At 36.1% G+C, this 18,441-nt stretch overlaps 1 long non-coding RNA gene across 1 annotated transcript in view; it reads left to right on the top strand.

Annotated features, from left to right (window-relative positions):
* The first annotated feature begins 497 nt into the window (after nt 1-497).
* Nucleotides 498-18,441, top strand: part of LOC114016380 (uncharacterized) — a 52,367-nt gene continuing 34,423 nt past the window's right edge. The window contains exon 1 of the long non-coding RNA XR_008733216.1: nt 498-1,264. This is a non-coding gene — a long non-coding RNA (uncharacterized LOC114016380). The remainder of the gene's footprint in view (nt 1,265-18,441) is intronic.

The raw sequence follows: 18,441 nt of genomic DNA, 5'->3' as shown, positions 1-18,441 counted from the left end.
CTTTAAAATATTACATGAGTCTGCAAATAGGTGTTTACTGTAATAGAATCTGAAGCTTTAACTCATCCAGCAGCATCAGTAAAGCAGAATCAGTGGTAGGAGTCGATGCTGTTGAAGATCAAGTGCTGTTCACTGATTGCTGATCCCTGAAGAGGCTCCTTTTGATGTTGCTTGTCTGAGAAAGCATCTTCATCTTTTGGGAACAAAAGCCCAGTATTTCTGGGCCACCTAATTTTGGAGTATCCCAGGACAGGAAGACAGGTTTGCCTCATACAGTTCCTTGTTTGGGGTTTTTTTGAGGACTGTGGTAAACTGTGGCCCTTGGAAAGCAATTCTTTGGAGCTGGTTATAAGGGCCTGTTCTTTGTAAGCTCTGAGGAAGGATGTGTTGGCTTGGGAAACAGTAAAACATATTGCTGGCTTTTAACAAGAATAAAATGCGTGTCTCCTGACTCAGTCCCCAAATTCTACTGCTCTCCACTTCTTACATAAACTAAAGAAGGATTTCTTCCTGCTTCTTCCTTGCAGGCGGCCTGCTCTGTACCCCTGTGGTGTTAAGCTCTGTAGAGTCCAGATTAGGGTTATAGATTCTCTTTAAGGCAAAGGCTTATACAACCTGTCAGGTGGTGAAGATACTGCACATGAAGCATTCTGACGTGGCTCACCTCTGCAGGACATGGGTCAGCTTGGGATGGGGACAGGAAACACTGTCCTGTCTGATGTAGGTGTTCCAGCAGGCCAGCCCTGTGAAGACAGATGCAGGGCACTGCCTCATGAAGGGAAAAAAGAATGATAATTTGAGCTGCTCTTGCATAATAGCAAGTTAATAAAGTCACATGAGAATATTGTCACTATGCTTGGATTTAGTGAACTTAACTCTAAGACTTTGTAAAATGTTATTTTCCATGCTGAATTTAATTTTCATTGATGTATATTTTGTAAATTGACACAACTCCTACGGTTAGTAAAAAATGTAAATATGTGTAAACAAAACTAAAAGTAGGCGCATATTCATAAAAGATATTATAAAAATAATCTTTTACATACCCAGTGCCCTAACACTTGCTTATTCAAAACTGAACAATGACTGGAATCCATCCAGATGCAGACAAATGCTAAATACTGCCAGTATACTGCCAGTATAAAACCACTCTCTCTTGGTAGTACTCAGTGTCCCTGTGGGAATAGTGACTCGTACATTGCCATCCATAATAGCTGCTTTCCCAGGAGCAGAGGGGAAGAGAATGTTTGTACAACCAACTTTGGTAAGTTGAATTGCTTTTTCTTCATATTTTATTTTGGTTTAGTGGCAATCAATGTACTCGGAGAGGGTACTCTCTTGCTAACTGAGGTTTCGGAGGCAGAGGCAGAAGAATCAGTCAGAGAAAGTGTTAACTCTCTACTCATTTGTTACACTACCTTATTTTTTAGTTTGCTCTTTATATTGTCCTTTCTGTTCTGCATTGAGTTTCTCATCATTCATTTGATTTTGCTGTAACTTACAACTCTTTGTCAATTTATTTAGAATATCATTTCACAGCTCAGTTTGAATTTGGTGCTTTTGAGCACTAAAATATGAGCTCTTACAACAACTGCCCAAGAGCTGAGATTATATATGGGAGACAAAGATTTTCCCCATCTCAAGCAAGGCCTACAAGACAAAAATACCTCCATGGTTCTTAGCAGAGGAGGATGTTTCCGACAGCAATTGTCTGATTCAGACAAATTCTTAAATAAGGATAAGCAACATAACTCATTAAATCAGTAGTCTTCCCCTTTGACACAAGTTCCACATACTCTCCAGAGTTTATGACCATGGGAAAGGAAGTAAAAATGTTCCTAGACTTTTATGCGTCAGACAGGCAGAATCTGAGCTATTCCAGAGGAGCCTTATCTTCCTGTTCCATGACACAGTTCTGTCCTCTAGTTCATGAAGACAACTATTACAGCATGTCTAGAAAGATTCAAGAGTTGAAATCCCATGCACTATAAGAACACCATGGACGGGCAAGGTGTTCTCCGTTATGAGCTAATAGCAGGAAAGGATTTATTGCCCTTAATCAATATGTACAACTGCATTCATTGATGGAAAGAAATTGCAAGATTTTGCTTTAGGAGAGCAAGATTTCACTGGTGCCTTGTCTTCTTTTTTATTTTCCTCTAGTTAACTTTTTTTGTTTGTTTTAAAGAAGAGCACTCATCTGTATCTTAGTAGGTGGAATGAAAGCAGCAGAAAGCACTGTGAAAGGTAGGGCTGTCAGGAAAGGAGGACACTTACAAAGAGGACGTTGAGTCAGACTTACAGAGGCAGGCACAAAGATTCCTTAGTTAGATCTGTAGCTCAAGGATACATCATGTTTAATGGAGGAAACTAATTCAGGAGAAAAAGTGCAGCAGGTGGGGATGATGAAGGATGAAGATGGTGGCCAGGACAGTTTTACACCATGCTGTTCTTCTAGTACTATATACTTTTCACGAGGATTTTCTCAGACTGCCTACTAGTTGTTCTTGTTTCTGATGCTATTAGCAATGATTGGAGTATGCTAAATAGATACAAATGTTGCACTCTGATTGGTTGTTATGTTATTGAATAATGTTTACTGACTATTAAAATAACTATTATCAACTTTGTTGTGCCCTTTGTTATGTGTTTTAATTTTCTCCAGAACTAACTAAAATTTACAAAACAAGAGGTAAGGAACAGGGAGGGAAAAAGTGGTGATTCTCCTGCCAGTGGTGGTTGCTTCCCATAAGAGCCTACCACAAAGCACATTTCATGAAAGTTGGACTGGATCTTCCAGTTGAGCATCCTCTGAAAGGAAAGAAATTCTGTGATCTGATTGAAGGCACAGTAAACAGAGCTGATGGGAAGGTTCACATAAACAGCGTATTACAGGTCTAAACTAAAGCCTGAGTGCAGTATGCCCCATGAGGAATAGCTTGGTGGGGTTACAGAGAAAGTCCAAAGTGGGGGTCAGGAAGGAGGGAGAGATTTCAGAGATTCAGAAGCTGGACAATTGAAGTGGCAGCATCTGATTTCCTTATTCCTGGTATGAGGGCTGTGACTGCATGCCTTGTTTCTCTGCAGAGACATAAAGGAGTCGTAGGTGAAGTTTGGAAGTAGGTTACTCCTCTCCGTATGTGCAAGGTGTGATCTGAAAATGCCTGCTAGATCTGGACTCTGGATTTGCGTGGCACTTGTCTTCTGAATGGTACCAGGCTTACATGGAGATTAGGAGTTAATCCCTGCCAAGCATATAGTTCTGGGTTTGAACAAAAGTCTACCATGGAAATGCTACGTGCATGGCTCAAGTAGGGCAGTGCTTAATGAGTCAGGCACTTCAGTGTTTGGCAGCAACAGATTTTTATTGTGATTTTGAATTTAGACATTCTGGTTATTCCTGTGTCCTTATATCCCTTTCTCAAGAAGAACAGAATTCATAACACATATTTGTTTGGTTGTGTTTTGTTTTTTGTTTTTTTTTTTATTGCAACCATTCCTGGTGATTATAATCATGATTAAGGAGCTGTCCTGTTAAGCACTATACAAAATATAATGAGGGACAGAGCTCTGAAGAATATAATATCAGAAAGGCAAAAGAAGAAGAGAAGAGGTGAAATACCTTGTTTCTGTAGTGGAACGAGGAAAAGAACGTTTTTCTCATTAGTCTAATGGCACTTGACTCCATGTTGCTGTGCTTCCTAGTATAACTGTTTATTCCCTTCACCGTGGTAACTTGTTTTCAAATATTCTTCATTCTTCTAACAACTTCTAGCCCTTCTTATGCTTACCTTTTTGGCAACTACAAAGTTTGCCATTTCTGGCCTGATTCTGTAAAGTACTGAGTTCCATTAACTCTACTAACTCAAGCCTTAGCTTCTTCCAGGATTAAACCTTGTCTAACTACAACATTAATGATCCAAATTAAAGACTGTTATATAAAGGCTGAATTATACTTCACTGGTAAGTCTGTCAAGCTGCAACTGTAGAAGTACTCAGCAGTGTAGAATTCGTAATCTTTCTTGATGGATAATTATAAATGTTGATGTCCACTCTGCAGTAATGTCAGTTCATAATCTGCTTTCTGAGGTCACCTTATTAATCTCTTGTAATGTCATTATTTGCTCTATTTATTAATAAAGAAATTGCATTCTCATATATTTAACTAAAAAGTTGATAAGCACAGACTGTAGATAGTGGGAAAAGCTGCCAATTCATTATTTTAAGAAGTGGAGAGTAGAGAATTATCAAGAGAAAATGTTTACACAGATACCCAAAAGGAACATTTGGACACATCAGCTGTATTAGCAGAGTTAATTGTTAAGCATGACCCAACTCCCTTCAGTCTAATTACACCAATCCCCCAATTCTGTGAAAAAGCAGCAACTGAGCAATACACAGCTGGAAGAAGGGCTTCAAATGCAGCTGTCTTGCTCTTTTTAACAGAGGATTAAAAAGATTGAAGAGATCATTATGATAAACAGAAATCTTTTCCTCGTGTAAACTGTAGGGACAGTCTGCTTGCTTCCATGCTTTCTCATGAGTGTTCAGAGATAATGAGAACATGTAAATCTTTTCTCCAAAAACCATATGTAAGGCAAAAACTGCCTTGTTACTGAGCATAACAACCGTGTTCCTGAATGCCATATCATTCATACCTCAGCAAATTCAATATTGCTCTAGCGACTCTTATTTGAAAGCAGAACCTATTATTTCATCAAGTCAGATTAATTTTTTCTTTAAATTGTTTTGTTTGAAATTCCTTTTTTTCTGACTCTTTCAAATGCTTCCTACAAATTTTGTAAATCTCCTTAAAAATGAAAAATACTGGGGGTTTTTGTTAAATTCTTATTTCAAAAATACATTTCAACTGACATATTGCATAAGGTTTAGCAGTAATATCTTTGAAAATACTTTTTGTGGATGGGTCTGAATCGTGTGTGTGTATATATATCTATATAAAAATTTGATTTCTGATTTCCTTTCTTACGATATATTCATTCAGTACGACTAATTCCTGTTCATTGATACATCTGTTCTCTTTATAGAAAAATATATGAATATGACAGAAAATATATTAATGATTTAAAATATTTTTAGAAAAGCAAAGAATTCTGTTGCCGGGGAAAAAAAAAAAAAATCATTAATCGCCTGTCAGCATTCCTTTGTTTTGAGACTTCTCTTTTTAGAATATAAATACTATGTGTATTGTACAGATATCCGGTACTGAAATGGAACTGCTAGAGCAGTTCACAAAGAACTGGGTTTTACTCAGCATGATTAGGTCAAGGTACTAGTAAAAAAGTAACCTGGGTTTTAAAACAGCCTCAAACCTAAACATCTATAGACCTGAGTTGAACAGAGGAAAATCTGTCACAATATTGCAAACTTGTCACCTTTGTATGATGAGTAGAATTTGCAGTCCAGGCGGTCTTAGTTTGTCATCTACTTCACATGACAGTATTTGGCAAGGAATTACAGTATCGACTGGGATGCGGAAACTGTGAAACAAACGGGATAACTGAAGATGGAGCTGAAGTGCCCTTGCCCCTTTACATACCTGACGATAATCCTGTGTAAGAATATGCTGCATAACTCTTCTCTTTCTTGCCTGATCCTGCATTAGAATATGGTAGCTTGGGTTTAACACTGCAAGATTTTTGAATCTCCCTCAGTACAGAAATAAGAGATCCTGTGTCCTTGGGGAAGATTGGCAGTCTGGCCTGTACCGTAGGAATCCCATTGCAGTTTCCTGGAACTTGTAGAGTTAAAAATGCACCATGTCCAGCATGACTTTACACCCTTGCTTGCCTGGTGGGTTTTCCTTGTCCTCCTGATCTTGTCCCTTCATATGTACTATTTTACTATGACAGTATAAAACTGTCTTCTGGGATCCTTTCTACACTCGGATACAATGATGACATAAAAAACCTAGAGAAGTTATTTTTTGTGATACCCTAACAATGCTGAATTTTGAATAGAGTTCTGCTTTGATTATGATCTCTTATGTACTGCTCTCTTACCAACCAAACTATTTTAACTTGCCTTTCACTTAATAATTGCAAAAAACCTATATGCCGGTTCTCTTTAATTAACACCTGTATTTCCTCCTTGCTCAAAAATTTGTAGTAAAGTCTTATTCACAACTCAATAGGTTGTGATACCTTCCAGATACAATCATCTGTGAACAGAATACTAGGTAAAATGAACGACACTTGATAGCATAATTTATTATGATAATATTCAGTTTTACTGTAAGTGGATATTTTGCATTAATTTTGTCTTTATTCTTTGATTGTTCAACAACAGTCAAATCTGATCCAGCTAAAAAGATGCTTTCAACGTGTTTTCTTTCTTAAGCAATGTTGAAGTTGAAACCTTTAAGACTATTTACTAAACCTTTTCCTTTTCAAAAGATTAAATAATGATTTGGAACAATTTTAATGCCAGCTAATATGTCTCATCCATGTAAACCACTTTCAATCTAGCAATTATCTACTTTGAACTGGAGGAATAATCCCTTATTAGAAACATGTCAACAGGGTGTGCAATTTCATAACTGCTTACTGCCAGCTAATAGGAAGAGTTTCTAAAATAGGATTTTTTTTTTTAATTTAAAGAAAGGTAATTCCGTTTACTTGCAATTTCAAAATTTGATATTCTTCTAGTCCTGAATGATACTATCTAAATTTTTAGTAAAAAACTCAGACCTCTCCTCTGGGACTGAAAGATCGGTCATTTTAGAGTTCCTAGAGCCATACTTCAGAAATACAGGACCCAAAAGCCCAAATGCTTTCACCTTTACTTCAAATTGTGTGCTCCTGCAAATTCTTCAAGATCCTGGAAAACTTCAGTTTTGTCCTGCCATGTAGTCCACAAATGGGCTTCTCTGAATCCATGGATTTAGGAAACCTAGGGATTTTTGTGCTGAGGGGTAATGGAGGTTTCTGAACAAGCCTGGTTTGGTCAGAAATTTTTCAAGTGCTTCCACCAGGTGCTTTTAATTTGACAATTTAGAACAATCTAAAGCAAATGTTTGTAGGATTTTCTTCTGTTGAGTTCAAAGAGTGCACTTTAAACTTGTACACAGAAAGCTGTATTTGTTTCAGTTGGAGCTGACTCCCACTGTACTACTTAAATCTCATTTTAAGATCTAGTATTTGTTGTCTAAATTGTATTTCTCTGATCCACCCTGTGCAAGGGGGTAACGAGAAGGTATGTGGTCCATGAGTACACCAGGAAGTGAATTATGACTCAGAATCTCAATTTCTCTTGTGCTTTTTCCTTCCTGTTGTGTGGGAGTACCTCACTGGTTTGTACGGAGCAAATTACTTGCTGTTGTTGAAATGGCCAAGTACTTTGACTAGCAAGTATCAAAACCTCACTGTAAAACATGTATAGGGAGAGAGAGGAAGAATAATAATGAATATTCAACTTGATGAAAAATCATATTCCTAATAAGGTTATTCATGCAAAATAATATTCTGCTTGTGGAGGCAAAAAGATTATCTGTAAAGTATGGTTCCTTAGTAATAGTAGCAGAACCTGCCTTTGATCCGATATTCTATACTGTCAGTCCAGTGAGCCAATATTCCAATCGTGGTATTCTTTACTTTGCAAAGACTGCAGCTCAAACATGAAAAATCTTTCTCTTGAAATTATTTCTTCATACCTAAGAGCTAAATGTATTGGGTATGGTCTCTTACTAGCTCACATTATGTCAATTTTGGTTCTGAAAAATACATTACTTTCTTTGTAATTAAACGGAATATGAGGACTAACACATACATATGTCTTGCATACTTACATCATACATCTCCTTAAGCATTCTCCTTATCTCCATAAGCGTATCTCCTTATCTTAAGATTCTCCTTATCTCCATAAGCGCATTCAATAAAAAGTCTTAGCAATGTATGCGTTCCTCCCATAGTACTAGGGAAAAACATTCCAGAACTAAAGTCACAAAAGAGTACATTCTATAGAAGACAGCCTTCATTTTTCAACAGTTACTTGCTGCCAATCCAAGCTGGGCAACAGGTTTAAAAAAATGACTAAACTGAAAGAGTACTATCTGTATTTAAAGGCCATATTTCAAAATGGAGTGAAATTAGATAGTCCTTTTGTTTGTTTTGTTACATGTTGGAAAGCAGTGAGCCAATATGAACACCTTCAGAAAGATACCTGCCTTGTTGCATGTCACATTGTACTGGACATGAAAATTATGCTCGATCCACAAAAAGGAACACCTTAAAAAAGAACAGCTGATTTTCAGCTGCTGGACTTATTAGAAGCTTACCCTAAAGATGATCTCTAAAGATTTAGCAAAATATACATTGGAACAGGGAGAAAACTTTCCATTCTATTAATAAATCTGCTGCAACTACAGCTAAGGTCTGTGTACATGATTTTATAGGCACAGTTGGGCCTTTCTAAACACAACACAATATAAAATAGAAGCTCAATAGTAAGATTTGCTTTTCTAGACAAATATAAGTATTCCTATAGGAAATAATGTGCATACTATAGAAGTCCAGGCATAGACAGGTTTTTTTATTTACACAGGTTTGTTTCTCTTCATTCAGATCCTGACCTATATATACTATTTTGCAACAGAAAGCAAATTGACAGATTTCCATGAGAGGAAAATGCCATTACAGAACAAATATGTAAGCAAACTCTGCTTTATGTGAGTAGTATTACCCCAAACCAACATCGATTAGTGAGGTCAAGAACACTTTTTATGCAGTGTGCATGTGTTCAAATATGCGGTCTGCAGACCCACTTCCAGATAAATTTGTGAGAATGCCAAGGAAGTAAGAATTCAGAGCTGATTGCCCATTGCATGTGTAAGGGCTGACAAACTGAGCGGTGCGTGTCGTAATACCACATTGCAGGGGTTTTAGTTACCCAGTAACAAAGAAACTTACTGACACAAAGTAGTATATCAGCCTTTTCCTTCTTTCAGTGATTAAGCACAATTGGCCTTGTATCTTCTGACTTGTTTGTAATAAAATGCAAAACCAGTCTGAACTAGAAGAAAAACTCAGGGTCTAATTACCTACCGATTTTTAGTAAAGCCTGATTAGTTCTAGTCATTGGAATCTTTTACTGACTTTGTGAGGGCTGAGAAAGGAACTTTGTCACATCCATCAGAATTAACATGAAGAAAGAGAGATTATAATCTCTTTGGACTCAGTTTGGTTTTGGCTTTCGCTCTTTTTTCCCAAACCTTTGTTTGAAGCTCAGATGGAAGAAGAGAACTGAATTAACTGAACCAAGGGAGGCCAATATTAAATACAGAGAAGTGTGTGATCGCCAGTGTTCCTGTGAGCTTGATTGTTGTAGGTGATGAGAGCATCACTGGACATCTGAGTGGCTACTCCCACAGAGGGGATACTAGTTTTGATTTTTCTTTGCATTCTTCTGGGTGGGAGAGGCTCTCTGAAGAGACAGCAGATTCTGTTCCAGCTTTTGAGAGCCCATAGGCACACAAGTCTCCCTGCATAGATGCTTGCATCTCACTATTTCTCTTTGGCAGTATGCATATTCCTGATTGAAAACATTTTGATACAAAACCTCCTTTGCTCCTGGAAGCTTTATTCTAAGAAGCATTTTTATATTGTGAAAAATACATGCCACAGTATAAAAAGCACTTAAACTAAGAGTCCACCTTAAGTTGCCTCATAATGTTTTATTGGACTCATGAGAGCATGTTAGTGTGCATAGTAGTTTGCCACAGTCTCAGCATCCATGGAATTTTCTTCAAAGCATCATCTTTGTGGTCAAGAAATGAAATGAACAATGTAACAATGCTCTCCCTAGCTTACATGGCTGAGACTCATTTGTGTACACAGATACTGACTGGATATATAGTCTGAGGCAGAATTTTCACTCAGAGGATACTACTGTGTTATTTCTAAGAGTGATTCATATCAGTGATAGAAAGAAAAACATACATTAAACTGAAAGGGAAGAGGAGGGTGAAAGAGTGACTGGAGAGGAGATGGTAGTAGTATAAAAATATTTATCTTTCTGTTTTTAAAAGTATGATAAAACAAAAAATATTTTACTATTCCATACATTTTTTCAGCAATGAAGTACGGTATTCTGAAACATCAGAAGGGAAAATATCTTTTGTAGGATTGTTACTTTCTTATCATGATAGACTAGTTTTAGCCAGAAATAGCTTTGTAAATTCACTTATTTAACATAGCAAGTTTTGTACTAAGTTCTTGTACTTGGCATTCCAGGCATGAAACCTTATGTCCTCAAACTGTTCGGAGACTGAATGGCATAAAGACTGTTAATAGTGCACAGGCACCTTCATTTAGACAATGGAGTAATAAATCTTCATGTTCTCTTGCCCATTTCCTATCAAACAGAGGCTTTGAGTAATGTCCCGAATAAGGTTACTTCTGTTGCTTCTATTCACATATATCTGTATTTCAGTTTCAAATGCACATTTCTATAAAAGGTAGTGAAGCTGTTTTTTTAAAACCAAGAGAGTAACTTTATATGTAGATCTCCCTATAATGAAATGTGTGGAAATGTAAACTTTTATTTATCACATTGTATTTAAAAGCAGCTTACGGGATTTTCCTATTGATTTATTCCATTTAGTTCAAAATCAGGAAGCTCTACAAATATTAAATGTAATTTAGACACTATTTGAACTAGCTTGGTTTCCTTACTTGATAAATGCTTCCATATTCTCAACATTGATACTGTGCTTATTAATTTGATATCTTCTGGTAGAAATAGTGGTGCCAGTTCCATGAAAATACTTTCTGCCTAAGACATTTGTTTATGCAAAATTTCTCTGAAAGTAAACACAAAAAAGTAAATTATTTTAACTGACCTAAATTCACCCAAAACACAAGACAATGATGGGAAGACAACTAGTCAGAAGATTGCAGTAAAAATATTTTCCAAATAAAATAGCTTCTTCATCTGTCTCCCTAGGTGGGAAACTTGAGAGGACTTTGAACTCCTAGATGTCCTCTTTGTTTACATGGTAGATTCATACCTAGGTTTCTAATATATTGCCTGGCAATCTTATTTTTTGAGATATAAAGTAATTAGGCTGAATATAGGGTGTGAAATTATTCAGACTGACAAAGGAATAACGGAAGAAGTGTTAACACTAGAAGTGTTAACACCCTGCCTTTTTCAGATTTAGATACACCTAGGAAAATAGGGTTAAAAAGTATTAACTCATATTTTACTGCTAAGAATTTACCAGTTTTTAACTTAATTTTTCTATTATATAAAATAGGATGAATGATATTACTAATCAGGATGTGCGTGAAATCTAGGAGACCATCTCCTGCAGAACTCAAAACTGATACAAAAGAATTGTCTTTTATTAGGTGAGATAAACAACTTAAGAAAATGAACATTCATACATTCAGAAGTCATACATACTTTTATTTACTGTGGCATAGAGATAAAATGATTTAGTATTACGAGCTGCGTACTAGCGTTTTCAATAGAATAGATGTCACAGGACAACCGTGATACCATGCTGGCTCTGTGAGTCATGAACCCTTTAGGTTTCAGTCTGTGAACACAAAGTTGTGAAATGCATCCAGTTACGTTTGCAAATGCATTTTACTGGAGGAACGTGACTGTAGAAAGAATTTTTCACTCTATTTCAAACAGATTTATCTGTTCAATTCCCATTGTATTATAATACAACATTTAAGAGCAATAACTAGAACCTGTAATATCTGATAACAGTAGACATTAGATAGGTATTAGATATGTACTGCAAACATGGTTACCTATTTTCCCATCTTAAATAAAAGGGAATAGGGAAAAGGCTGTTTCCTTGTAAACCCTTTACATGCTTGCATGAGTTCCTTTGCAGTAGGCCACTTGTTTGGAAACTACCAAAACCAAGTTTTTGGGATTTACTTAAATACAAAAATGAACTTCTCAAGTCAACTCTACATTTAACGATAACATAGTATTTTTGCACACTGAAAAGATTTAGGAAAAAGAGCTTAGTAACATATTTTCCCATTGAAGAAAGAAGCTAATAAATCTAAAATAAGGACAGGAGAAAGCAAAAGAATCAAGACTAAACTCTCCCTTTGAGAATTAGGTTTGTATTTGCTTTGTCTCTTACCTTAACCCACCACTCCCCAACCACCCCCCCCACCCCAACCCCTCCCCACCCACCCCCCACCCACCACCAAACGCACCCAAATCACTAGTAACTATTTTTAGGCACATAGAAAAAAATTCATTTCAAACCTATTTCTCCTTGCTTGAATTTTTTTGACTTTCCTTACCAAACTTCAGTTTCTGCGCTGACTGGAACCTCTAAAATCCAGTTAAAAATACTCCGAACAGATCCAGGCACTAGAGGGAGACACGAGCACGTGAGCTTAACCAGTGTGTCATAATGTGTGAGCGGGGGGCGGTTACTGTGGAGACCTGATGAAACATTAGTTTTGTTGGAAGTCTTTAAGTACAAATGCTTTTGAGAGCTCTAAAGAGTGTTTGAAGATCCCCTCCAAACTAAAAGCAAGTTGTTCGCTAGTGAGTTACGTTTTCATTAACATGCCAGCAGTTTGAAATATTCTTTCAAATACACCGCAATCACTATTTGTAAACTCTAACACAAAAGTGCAAGGTAAAAAGAGCATGTTATTGTAAGGCCCTTTACAAGCTCTCCTGTTTAAGTCTGCCTGTATACCTGTTTCTGTATACAGATTTATTTCTGGTCTAGGCACTACTTCAGAAGAGATATAGTCTTATGCTAGACACATATGTGACATTCCGTTCAAGATTTTATCATGGAAGAAGACTTTTTATTTTCTTTTGCAGAGTATATTTAGAAGTGAAAAATAGTAGTTTTCCTGTAGCTTTATGATTTAATATAAAATATCACCATCTGGTTTTTAATTTTGTTTGTATTAACTTGTTTGGTAAAGAAACGTATGATAAATGCATTGTATTATTATTGCAATTATAACTGGTTTTAGTTAGTTAAGAGATCACTTTACATCTGACCGTCTAGCCTAGTTTTAGGTTTTAGACACATGAACCATGCACAGTTTTTAAGAACCTGATCTTTATCTGGTGAAGGAATCAACTGAGATCCAGACATTTTGTGACCTGTAACAGGACACTGAAAGATACAGACGATTTGTGCAAGCCATCTATATAAACCCAGGATGTTTCCCCAGAGGTATGCTCAAATCAGACATTCTTCTCAGCCATGTTCAGCTGCTTGGGAGTGATATACTGCTTTCTCTACTTTTTCTAATTCCATTGGCAACACTGATTTGTGCATATAGAATATGGTTCATAAACAGTCTTGTAAAAACATAATGTATTTATTTGACATCTTTAATGCTTCTTACTGTGGCTATTTGATTTCTTTCAGGGTAACAAAAATTTATTTTGCTGATATATCACCCCTGCTAAATTTTTGTATAAAACAGTGTTGTTAGGCAGCGTTGTGTAATTGAGTAATGTGACTTGGGTACTATGTGCTTTAAAGAAAAACTTAGCTCTTGCTGCTAGCTCTGTGTCCAACTTTGGATTTATCAATGCTCTCTCAGAGAAGATTGTCATAGTACGTCTGGCTTCATTTCCAAGAAAGAAATTTACGTGTTCTCTCTGGGTAATGCTAGTTTTCCAATTCTTGAGGTAACATTCCTCAAGTTCAAGAAGTATAATTGGGATGTATAGTTTATTCATGTAACATATCAGCTGTCACTCCAAAAAACAAAGAAAAGCAAGCAAAGAAAACAAACCAAGCAGGCTGGAGGCTTGTAATAGGAAGATGTGCTTTTCCCATCTATAATGTGTGCTTTTGCCTCTGTGTGTGAGACATTTTGATTACCAAGATGTGTTCTATTAATCTGGTTATAAGTGAGACATTGCACATAAGTCTATCATTGTTGTATAAGAAAGCCTTTTTCAAAAAATTGGAAAAGTAGATTAATAGATTCCTACTCTTATTCTGTCTCACCTTTGTGTGTGGTGCTTGCCATAGCTTAGAAAACAAATAGTCCAAGACTCACTAAAATATTGACAGCATCTCTTGTCTCTATTTCTGTAGTGGCAAAGTAGGGCTAATAATATGTGTGCTTTTTAACTATGAGTAGTCAGCAATTAATGGCTTTACAGCATTTTGCAATTGTCAAAGCCCTGACCATTAGAAAAGTTTTAATCAAATTAAGCAATAGATATAAAGTTTTATACTATAAAACATTTTCTAGATCATGGTGTTGTCATTTTAATAAGGTAATTTTTTGTCTTCAAAATATATAAATAGACAAATACATATATTGATGTTCTTGTTTATATATAAAGCAGTTACTGGCAAGATTATAATGTAAAGTTGATGGTTTTTTGCAGTCCCTTTCTGAGTAGTGTAATATTTTTGGTTGAAAATTCCCTACAAAAGGTATTTCTAATTATTAAATTAGAAAGCAAGAATAAGAACCATGAAGAAAGGCTTAGAATGAGGTAAAACCATTCAAAAAGCATTAAAAAAAACCCTGGTAGAATAAAAGACAATAAGCATGTTGTATTTTATTAGAGCAGGAGTCTACACGCCTGAGGAAGAACATCATATGAATAAATGTTAGGCTTTTGCATAATTATGTTACTTCCTGATGTTGCCTGTAACTTAGAAGAGCATGAGATCTACTTCATGTCCTTAGTACAAAAGAGCTTTTCCAAAAGATCCACTCTTGCACCCATAATATAGGTACTTTTGTCAGAAGGTATAGAAACATAAGTAAAAAGAACTCAGATACGTAAAATATTAACTAGATGATGCGTTTGGTTTCCAGCATCCTAGGTGAGCTAGGATATATAATCATTCATACATTCATCCTGTATCCTGACGACCGTTTAGTTATTTATAACTGAATTTATTAGGAGACACTAAGAACTTTTTCCCTTCAGTAAACAGGCAAGGTTTCTCACGCGGGGTAGCAGTTCAAGTTACCACTTGGTATTATACAGAATGCAGGGTTGAACCTCTTGTTCCCATCTGGGCAAGTTTTCTAGTTGTGTGGTTTGAGGAGCCCTTCATACATCCTACTCTGTAAATTAATACCTTCATAAACAGCTGACCACCATTCAGAAAAAAGAATTTGGGATGTTTTTGATGAAAAGCACAACTTGTTTCCAGTTCAGATAGGTAGCTATACCTTACTTTTTGCTACCTTTCATTCCCCAGCTACTTATCAGCTTTTTAGAATCTTTTTGTATGTTCTTAACTGATATTGTGCATTACATGAGGAGCTCAAATGCCTAGCTTGGGGTTCAGAATTTAACCCCCGTGCATTTCCATTAATCTTTTTGCCTTGTGTCTTCCATACCATAAAGTCAATTATCTATGTTTTCTTTTTCAAATTATTCAACTATCGTAGAAAGCCTCAGAAACACTAGAAAACATCTCAGAAATAACAGAAACCTATTTTACAGATACATAATAATCATCATGGTGAAAATGTACTGTGCTCAGTCAAAACAACTTCTATAACTTTGAAAGAAAATATCCTCCAACTTTGAAAGTGTGTATTTGCTGTCAATCGACTGCTGTACAGACGAAGGCTTCACAAGAGCAGAGCTGGGTTGCTCGGGTTTTTCATTCATTCTTTTCTGAAGAGACATGAAAAATTTAAAGCTTCTTTAACAAATACATTCATTACACGTCTGATTAAAATAAATGAAACCAGTTTAACTGTGCTCTCTGATTTAGAAGCAACTTCTATAATGTCAATAATTCTCTCAGTGACAGTTTTTTGCACTAACGTTAGTATAGTAGGTTCCTAGTATTTTCTTTAGGAGGTACATTCACACAGATATGTTATAAAGACCCTATGACAAATATCTGCAGTTGATTTCTGCAATTATGATTGCAGTTTACACTAACACAGTGTGCATCTCACTAACCTGCGCTATCAGGTCTGGGAAATTCTAATAGCATTCCGAATATTTTGCCCAGATGCCTCTGAGCACTCACTGGATATTTAGGCGACTTGAGTTTACTCTTTGGTTAATTAACTGAACCTAATATATTGCTTTATTATAACTTAATGATTGGAAAGATGTTTCGTAGTAATTGTCTATTACAAGCTTGCTTTCTTCCTGAAATATAAGCTATATATTATTTAAAATGCCATTTAACTGGTATTGGGAATCTTATACAAAGATAGACTTGATTTTGATGTAATTCACGTTACTTAGTTGACATGATTGCCTTATAAACTCAGCTAATGTCAGGAAAACTTCATGCTTAACTTGCCTTACAGTTTAGCTCTATGTAGGGTAAACTTAAAGTCACAAAGACTGGCCCAATTAGGTAAACTCTTGGAGGGATTACATACATGTTCTGGTCACTTATTAGCCAGAAGAAAATCACCTTGAAGTTTGCTATCCATAAAGCTGAAGACAAGCTAAATACAGGCTCTTTTGTATCCCCAAAATGTTGGATAGATTAGTTTCACCATAACACTTTATAGTTTTATAGGGCTATTTTGGAACAGCTGTTTTAAATGTGACTACTAATCAGATTGAAGTTGCCTAAGCTGTTGTTTAGGCCCTTTAGTTTTTGACAACTAGTAAAAAAAATCAGGCTGTGTATCACATGCATGGAATTGCATTTATTAATCTAGGTATAACAAAAAGGTGTTTCAAACACATAGAAGGACCATAGTAGTTTTGAATTTTTTCAACTCAGAACCTTCACTAAGGTTTATGCTTTTTGATACAGTGGCAAGGTAATGGCACAATGGCAAGGTAATAAATAAATAAAGAATAAGTTTTTAGAAGACAACATAAATGAAGGCTATAGTAAGGGAGATTTTTCTTCATAGCATTCCAACTTCCATGAACAAGATTTTCAGGTTTTAAAAATTAACATCTATATATTTTCTAGCTAAGAATTGAAATGTGGTTTTTTTTTCTAAGAATAAATAGTCAAAAGCTGAACATGCAGCTTTTGGATTTCTAATTGATTAAGTTAACATTGTATACTCGTGGATCATAATTACTAGCTTTGAGAATGTTAAAACAAAGTCGAGACTTCCAAAATTATGGATTCATCTTAAAAATGACTTTGATATGCTATTTATTTATGATGACTTTTAACTTTTGAAAATCATGGTTTAGCAATATAAAAATAACTATGAAGGTTAAAAACACCATTTAATTTTGAAAAGAGGGATTTTCTAATTTTGCTTATTAGCAGTTGTAGAGAGATTTGTTAATAAAATGATCAAAATTCTTTAAAGCTTTGTAGTGACAAAAATGAAGACCAATGTCCTGTCTCAAAATGCTTACAGTTAAAATTAAACTGAACAAAAAACAACATAAGGAAAATATTTAAGAATAAAAGTTGTTTTCAGGGGACACATCAAACATATCAACAAGTTAGACAATTCAGTGCTTTGTATTTTATTCTTAGCCAAAAGTACCAGGGATAGAGTACAAAACTGTTGAGGCTTCATTTCAAGAATAGAAAAGTGAATTATTCCAGGAAAATAAGAAAGAACTTGCTTCAAAATAGAGTAAACCATTGTCCTTACTGTTTTTTCAAGACTCCTATTGAAAAATCTGTAACATTGTATTTAAATATAATGAAAAAAAGAGCTTGTGTGTACCTCTTGCAGGCCAGTGCCATATCTAACAGGTCACACATTTGTTTGAGAATACAAGGTAAATTGAATGTTGAACAGAAAACTAGTAGACAAGCCAAGTCCATTTGCTGAGTCACAGTGCACTTCTGTGACTGTACCAGAGTTACATAGCAGACAAAAATTGTGCTTAGAAAAGGATTAAGTATTAGATCAGATCACATTTATATTTTTAGCGATGTCCAAAGGAGACACCATTGAAAAGAGTAACCGATAAGGACAATTTCATTTGAAGCTATCAGTTAGCTATCAAGATTAGTTGCTTCATTTCCTCTTAAAATTTGTGTTTTCTTAGACACACTGCTGGAGCGTGTCCAGAGAAGAAGGGTCTGGAGCACAAGTCTTATGAGGAACGGCTGAGGGAACCGGGGGTGTTCAGCCTGGAGAGGAGGAGGCTCAGGGGGGACCTTATTGCTCTTTACAACTGCCTGGCAGGGGCTGTAGGCAGGTGGGGGTCGGTCTTTTCTCCCAGATAACAAGTGACAGGACAAGAGGAAACAGCCTCAAGTTATACCAGGGGAGGTTTAGATTGGATATGAGGAAGATTTTTTTCACTGAAAGGGTGGTCAAGCATTGGAACAGGCTGCCCAGGGAGGTGGTGGAATCGCCATCCCTGGAGGCGTTAAAAAAACCACGCAGTGCGGTGCTTAGGGATGTGGTTTAGCGATGGACTTGGCAGTGCTGGGTTAACGGTTGGACCTGATGATCTTCAAGGTCTTTTCCTACCTATATGGTTCTATGATTCTATCATTCTATGATTCTGTATTCAAAA

The sequence above is a fragment of the Falco cherrug genome, chromosome 1, assembly GCF_023634085.1.
Source record: "Falco cherrug isolate bFalChe1 chromosome 1, bFalChe1.pri, whole genome shotgun sequence".
Taxonomy (NCBI): domain Eukaryota; kingdom Metazoa; phylum Chordata; class Aves; order Falconiformes; family Falconidae; genus Falco; species Falco cherrug.
Note: the sequence above shows the minus strand (reverse complement) of the source record. Positions and strands in the feature narration are given on the sequence as shown.